This window comes from Schistocerca americana, unplaced genomic scaffold (genome assembly GCF_021461395.2).
Source record: "Schistocerca americana isolate TAMUIC-IGC-003095 unplaced genomic scaffold, iqSchAmer2.1 HiC_scaffold_870, whole genome shotgun sequence".
Taxonomy (NCBI): domain Eukaryota; kingdom Metazoa; phylum Arthropoda; class Insecta; order Orthoptera; family Acrididae; genus Schistocerca; species Schistocerca americana.
The window spans coordinates 30,001-37,500 of record NW_025726643.1 but is presented as its reverse complement, the minus strand read 5'-3'; the positions used below and the strand labels follow the sequence as shown (position 1 = coordinate 37,500).

The 7,500-nt window shown below is 55.6% G+C and overlaps 3 non-coding genes across 3 annotated transcripts in view; all 3 read right to left on the bottom strand.

Moving 5' to 3' along the window:
* The window catches only part of LOC124591685, a 4,222-nt gene extending 2,978 nt beyond the window's left edge, over nucleotides 1-1,244 (bottom strand). The window contains exon 1 of the ribosomal RNA XR_006977231.1: nucleotides 1-1,244. This exon is cut by the window's left edge and continues 2,978 nt beyond it. This is a non-coding gene — a ribosomal RNA (large subunit ribosomal RNA).
* A 188-nt stretch (nucleotides 1,245-1,432) lies between these two features.
* On the bottom strand, nucleotides 1,433-1,587 carry LOC124591690. Its single transcript, XR_006977234.1, has one exon. It is a non-coding gene; the product is annotated as a 5.8S ribosomal RNA (ribosomal RNA).
* Nucleotides 1,588-1,938: 351 nt separating this feature from the next.
* On the bottom strand, nucleotides 1,939-3,849 carry LOC124591681. The gene has a single exon (XR_006977226.1). It is a non-coding gene; the product is annotated as a small subunit ribosomal RNA (ribosomal RNA).
* Between the last annotated feature and the right edge of the window lie 3,651 nt (nucleotides 3,850-7,500).

Below are 7,500 nucleotides of genomic sequence, written 5' to 3'. Positions count from 1 at the left end.
TCGCCCCTATACCCAGCTCCGACGATCGATTTGCACGTCAGAATCGCTACGGACCTCCATCAGGGTTTCCCCTGACTTCGTCCTGGCCAGGCATAGTTCACCATCTTTCGGGTCCCAACGTGTACGCTCTAGGTGCGCCTCACCTCGCAATGAGGACGAGACGCCCCGGGAGTGCGGAGGCCGCCGCCCCGTGAAGGGCGGGGAAGCCCCATCCTCCCTCGGCCCGCGCAAGGCGAGACCTTCACTTTCATTACGCCTTTAGGTTTCGTACAGCCCAATGACTCGCGCACATGTTAGACTCCTTGGTCCGTGTTTCAAGACGGGTCGTGAAATTGTCCAAAGCTGAAGCGCCGCTGACGGGAGCGATTATTCCGCCCGAGAGCATCCCGAGCCAACAGCGGCGCGGGTCCGGGGCCGGGCCAGGTAGGTCCGTCATCCGGGAAGAACCGCGCGCGCTTGCCGGGAGCCCGAGCGCCCAAAGGGGCGAATCGACTCCTCCAGATATACCGCCGGGCAGCCAGCCAGGACACCGGGGCTCTGCCCAACAGACGCGAACCGAGGCCCGCGGAAGGACAGGCTGCGCACCCGGGCCGTAGGCCGGCACCCAGCGGGTCGCGACGTCCTACTAGGGGAGAAGTGCGGCCCACCGCACACCGGAACGGCCCCACCCCGCGGCGAGTGGAAAGGCAACCGGACACGACCCCGCCGCGGATTGCTCCGCGCGGGCGGCCGGCCCCATCTGCCGAGGGCGGAGGCCAGTGGCCGGATGGGCGTGAATCTCACCCGTTCGACCTTTCGGACTTCTCACGTTTACCCCAGAACGGTTTCACGTACTTTTGAACTCTCTCTTCAAAGTTCTTTTCAACTTTCCCTCACGGTACTTGTTCGCTATCGGTCTCGTGGTCATATTTAGTCTCAGATGGAGTTTACCACCCACTTGGAGCTGCACTCTCAAGCAACCCGACTCGAAGGAGAGGTCCCGCCGACGCTCGCACCGGCCGCTACGGGCCTGGCACCCTCTACGGGCCGTGGCCTCATTCAAGTTGGACTTGGGCTCGGCGCGAGGCGTCGGGGTAGTGGACCCTCCCAAACACCACATGCCACGACAGGCGGCAGCCTGCGGGGTTCGGTGCTGGACTCTTCCCTGTTCGCTCGCCGCTACTGGGGGAATCCTTGTTAGTTTCTTTTCCTCCGCTTAGTAATATGCTTAAATTCAGCGGGTAGTCTCGCCTGCTCTGAGGTCGTTGTACGAGGTGTCGCACGCCACACCGCCAGCCGGCTGTGCACGCTACCGAGTAAGTACCGGTATGCGAACCGCCAGGCGACGGGCGCGCATCGCACGTTTAAGGAGGCGCGGCCGGCCCCACAGGCGGCCGCGACGCTCCCAGGTCTGCGAAGCGGGGCAAACGCCGCGCGCTTCAGTATACGTAGCCGACCCTCAGCCAGACGTGGCCCGGGAACGGAATCCATGGACCGCAATGTGCGTTCGAAACGTCGATGTTCATGTGTCCTGCAGTTCACATGTCGACGCGCAATTTGCTGCGTTCTTCATCGACCCACGAGCCGAGTGATCCACCGTCCTGGGTGATCTTTTCTTAGTTTACACTGTCTCTTTCAAGACAGTTGCATAGGCGGGACGTAGGCGTGTGGCGGCCCCTGTTCAAGCGTTCTGTGTCCAACGGCCTCACGGCCGATGGGCGTCGTACGGCTCCACACCGGAGCGGACAGGCAGTCGGGCGAAAGTCATTCAAAACCGGCGCCAGGCGCCAGGTGCCGCAGGCCAGCCGCTCCAGCGCTTCAGCGCTCGTACCACACAACATTGGCGTTAGTTTTGAGAAGCACGCGTGGTTCCGCACGCGGCGCACGGCTACTGCGAGCCGTACAGGTAGCGTGTTGCGCGACACGACACGCACATCGAAAGACATGCAGTCTAGTCGGTAATGATCCTTCCGCAGGTTCACCTACGGAAACCTTGTCACGACTTTTACTTCCTCTAAATGATCAAGTTTGGTCATCTTTCCGGTAGCATCGGCAACGACAGAGTCAATGCCGCGTACCAGTCCGAAGACCTCACTAAATCATTCAATCGGTAGTAGCGACGGGCGGTGTGTACAAAGGGCAGGGACGTAATCAACGCGAGCTTATGACTCGCGCTTACTGGGAATTCCTCGTTCATGGGGAACAATTGCAAGCCCCAATCCCTAGCACGAAGGAGGTTCAGCGGGTTACCCCGACCTTTCGGCCTAGGAAGACACGCTGATTCCTTCAGTGTAGCGCGCGTGCGGCCCAGAACATCTAAGGGCATCACAGACCTGTTATTGCTCAATCTCGTGCGGCTAGAAGCCGCCTGTCCCTCTAAGAAGAAAAGTAATCGCTGACAGCACGAAGGATGTCACGCGACTAGTTAGCAGGCTAGAGTCTCGTTCGTTATCGGAATTAACCAGACAAATCGCTCCACCAACTAAGAACAGCCATGCACCACCACCCACCGAATCAAGAAAGAGCTATCAATCTGTCAATCCTTCCGGTGTCCGGGCCTGGTGAGGTTTCCCGTGTTGAGTCAAATTAAGCCGCAGGCTCCACTCCTGGTGGTGCCCTTCCGTCAATTCCTTTAAGTTTCAGCTTTGCAACCATACTTCCCCCCGGAACCCAAAAGCTTTGGTTTCCCGGAGGCTGCCCGCCGAGTCATCGGAGGAACTGCGGCGGATCGCTGGCTGGCATCGTTTATGGTTAGAACTAGGGCGGTATCTGATCGCCTTCGAACCTCTAACTTTCGTTCTTGATTAATGAAAACATACTTGGCAAATGCTTTCGCTTCTGTTCGTCTTGCGACGATCCAAGAATTTCACCTCTAACGTCGCAATACGAATGCCCCCGCCTGTCCCTATTAATCATTACCTCGGGTTCCGAAAACCAACAAAATAGAACCGAGGTCCTATTCCATTATTCCATGCACACAGTATTCAGGCGGGCTTGCCTGCTTTAAGCACTCTAATTTGTTCAAAGTAAACGTGCCGGCCCACCGAGACACTCACTCAAGAGCACCCTGGTAGGATTGCAACGGGGTCCGCCTCGGGACGCACGAGCACGCACGAGGCGCGTCGCACGCCTTCAGCTCGCCCCACCGGCAGGACGTCCCACGATACATGCCAGTTAAACACCGACGGGCGGTGAACCAACAGCGTGGGACACAAATCCAACTACGAGCTTTTTAACCGCAACAACTTTAATATACGCTATTGGAGCTGGAATTACCGCGGCTGCTGGCACCAGACTTGCCCTCCAATAGATACTCGTTAAAGGATTTAAAGTGTACTCATTCCGATTACGGGGCCTCGGATGAGTCCCGTATCGTTATTTTTCGTCACTACCTCCCCGTGCCGGGAGTGGGTAATTTGCGCGCCTGCTGCCTTCCTTGGATGTGGTAGCCGTTTCTCAGGCTCCCTCTCCGGAATCGAACCCTGATTCCCCGTTACCCGTTACAACCATGGTAGGCGCAGAACCTACCATCGACAGTTGATAAGGCAGACATTTGAAAGATGCGTCGCCGGTACGAGGACCGTGCGATCAGCCCAAAGTTATTCAGAGTCACCAAGGCAAACGGACCGGACGAGCCGACCGATTGGTTTTGATCTAATAAAAGCGTCCCTTCCATCTCTGGTCGGGACTCTGTTTGCATGTATTAGCTCTAGAATTACCACAGTTATCCAAGTAACGTGGGTACGATCTAAGGAACCATAACTGATTTAATGAGCCATTCGCGGTTTCACCTTAATGCGGCTTGTACTGAGACATGCATGGCTTAATCTTTGAGACAAGCATATGACTACTGGCAGGATCAACCAGGGAGCTGCGTCAACTAGAGCTGAGCAGCCGGCCGCCCGGGAGTGTGTCCCGGGGGCCCGCGCGAACACGCAAGCGTCCGCTCAATTATTCTGCAAACAGGAGGAGGCTGAGCTCCCCTGCACAATACACCTCGAAACCCTCTCAGGTCCCGGCGGCGCGCAGCGCCGTCCTAAGTACTTGGTCGGGTTCGAGAGAGGCGCAATCGCCCGGAGTTTGGCGAGTAGACGCTTTAGGTGCGACCACCCGTGCTCCCAACTGAGCTTGCCGCTGCCGACAGAGGCCCGGGAGCGTGCTGTCGTGGCATTGCCGGCGGGAGACAACACGCGCCACCTACGGTGGCCGGCAGCTCCAACGCCAGCGCCACAGAAGGACAAAAGCCCCACTTGGGTGCCGAAGCGAACTCTCCCAGCACAGCGCACGCGCCAACACGTCCGCACAGCTGCGATACAATCCACCTGCGAGAACCGCAGAGGCGACCGAGCAGCAGACGGCGTCGCGGCGCCGAGCGCCGGGCGGCGGCGCATCCTCAGCGCACACAGTCCTCAATCGGACCAGCACACTGCAGATGTCCACCGCGCTTCGCACCGGGCCCGCGAGGACCTACTTTGGCCGCACGGCGCCGCGTGCAGGGTGCGCCGGCGCGCAGCTGCGCCGCCTGCCGCCTCCGTCGGCCGGCGCGCCTGCCACTGGCCGCCCCCACCAGCCGGCTGTAGCGCGTGCGCCCACGCACCGCGCGGCCAGCACGCCGGAAGGCCCCCCCTCACCGGCCGGGGACGGTCCCACCCAGCCACCGCCGCGTATCGCTTCACACCCACATGCCATTCACGTTCGTGGGCATGGTGGGTATCGCTGAAACAACCGGTTGGTAGCTCAACCGATCGTCGCCATCACTGATTCACCTCTAGCGAGAACAACCGCACCACAACGGTTTACCAGTTCTTCATTTGCGTAACGTCACCAGCAAACGTAGACGTCCATCGCCATTTGCAAATTCAACGATTGTTGCATGCCTGTGTCAGGTGTCACGACACACTATGTCTGCCCACATACACGCAACAACATGTGCACGCTTCGCGAACACGTGGAAGGTGGCCCCCGTACGTATGCGATGTCCATTGCGCGAACGACTGTCAACCGGCCTCTGTCGCATGTCGCAGATGTGGAACGCAGTGCACCATGCTATCACGGTGTGTGAGAAGAGACGACTACGTCTGACAACACGCGCCACTACATCAACAGACGGCTCATGCTGATCGCCATCCACGGCATACCATACTGCAATCCAGCTCTTATAGGGAGACGACACGTAGCTGAGTGCACAATATTTGGACCGTATGGTTCGCCGTTGTTGGCGCAGTCGTGGTACGGTCACACATGTACCACGATGTATCATTCAGTACATGAGGACCAATGTGCGGTACAGTGTGTGATTTGGACGTACAACATCAGCGGACAGTTGCCACAAGCCGTACCACAACGTAGGCTGTGCTTCGCCATGCGAATGCCAATGAACAACTGCGAAGGGCATTGAGCATGTACGTCCTGCCGCCATCCGCATTACAGTGTATAGCTGCAAGGTGTTTAACATGAAGCGATACTCTGGGGACCGGGCAGTGCGAGTAGCAAACTATATTGCGGGGGTTGCAGTTAGGCAACACTACACTAATTTAACGCGTCGTATGACAATTACAGAGCAGGTTAAGGCCCAACGTGTGTTGGGTTAAGGCCCAACGTGTGTTGGGTTAAGGCCCAACGTGTGTTGGGTTAAGGCCCAACGTGTGTTGGGTTAAGGCCCAACGTGTGTTGGGTTAAGGCCCAACGTGTGTTGGGTTAAGGCCCAACGTGTGTTGGGTTAAGGCCCAACGTGTGTTGGGTTAAGGCCCAACGTGTGTTGGGTTAAGGCCCAACGTGTGTTGGGTTAAGGCCCAACGTGTGTTGGGTTAAGGCCCAACGTGTGTTGGGTTAAGGCCCAACGTGTGTTGGGTTAAGGCCCAACGTGTGTTGGGTTAAGGCCCAACGTGTGTTGGGTTAAGGCCCAACGTGTGTTGGGTTAAGGCCCAACGTGTGTTGGGTTAAGGCCCAACGTGTGTTGGGTTAAGGCCCAACGTGTGTTGGGTTAAGGCCCAACGTGTGTTGGGTTAAGGCCCAACGTGTGTTGGGTTAAGGCGCAACATAGGTTAGGTTAAGGCGCAACATAGGTTAGGTTAAGGCGCAACATAGGTTAGGTTAAGGCGCAACATAGGTTAGGTTAAGGCGCAACATAGGTTAGGTTAAGGCGCAACATAGGTTAGGTTAAGGCGCAACATAGGTTAGGTTACGGCGCAACATAGGTTAGGTTAAGGCGCAACATAGGTTAGGTTAAGGCGCAACATAGGTTAGGTTACGGCGCAACATAGGTTAGGTTAAGGCGCAACATAGGTTAGGTTAAGGCGCAACATAGGTTAGGTTAAGGCGCAACATAGGTTAGGTTAAGGCGCAACATAGGTTAGGTTAAGGCGCAACATAGGTTAGGTTAAGGCGCAACATAGGTTAGGTTAAGGCGCAACATAGGTTAGGTTAAGGCGCAACATAGGTTAGGTTAAGGCGCAACATAGGTTAGGTTAAGGCGCAACATAGGTTAGGTTAAGGCGCAACATAGGTTAGGTTATGGCGCAACATAGGTTAGGTTACGGCGCAACATAGGTTAGGTTACGGCGCAACATAGGTTAGGTTAAGGCGCAACATAGGTTAGGTTAAGGCGCAACATAGGTTAGGTTAAGGCGCAACATAGGTTAGGTTAAGGCGCAACATAGGTTAGGTTAAGGCGCAACATAGGTTAGGTTAAGGCGCAACATAGGTTAGGTTAAGGCGCAACATAGGTTAGGTTAAGGCGCAACATGGGTTAGGTTAAGGCGCAACATGGGTTAGGTTAAGGCGCAACATGGGTTAGGTTAAGGCGCAACATGGGTTAGGTTAAGGCGCAACATGGGTTAGGTTAAGGCGCAACATGGGTTAGGTTAAGGCGCAACATGGGTTAGGTTAAGGCGCAACATGGGTTAGGTTAAGGCGCAACATGGGTTAGGTTAAGGCGCAACATGGGTTAGGTTAAGGCGCAACATGGGTTAGGTTAAGGCGCAACATGGGTTAGGTTAAGGCGCAACATGGGTTAGGTTAAGGTACAATATGGGTTAGGTTAAGGTACAATATGGGTTAGGTTAAGGTACAATATGGGTTAGGTTAAGGTACAATATGGGTTAGGTTAAGGTACAATATGGGTTAGGTTAAGGTACAATATGGGTTAGGTTAAGGTACAATATGGGTTAGGTTAAGGTACAATATGGGTTAGGTTAAGGTACAATACGGGTTAGGTTAAGGTACAATACGGGTTAGGTTAAGGTACAATACGGGTTAGGTTAAGGTACAATACGGGTTAGGTTAAGGTACAATACGGGTTAGGTTAAGGTACAATACGGGTTAGGTTAAGGTACAATACGGGTTAGGTTAAGGCACTTGGGGGGGGGGGGGGCCCGGTTTGTTGATTGTGATTATCGTAAGTAAATGACTGCGGCATCATCTGATTTGCCACGTCAGGGTGCACCTTTGGCTCATAACAGGCGGCGCTCTGATTCCATGCTTGTGGCAGACCTGTGTCTTTCATTCCTGCCATTGTTTGTG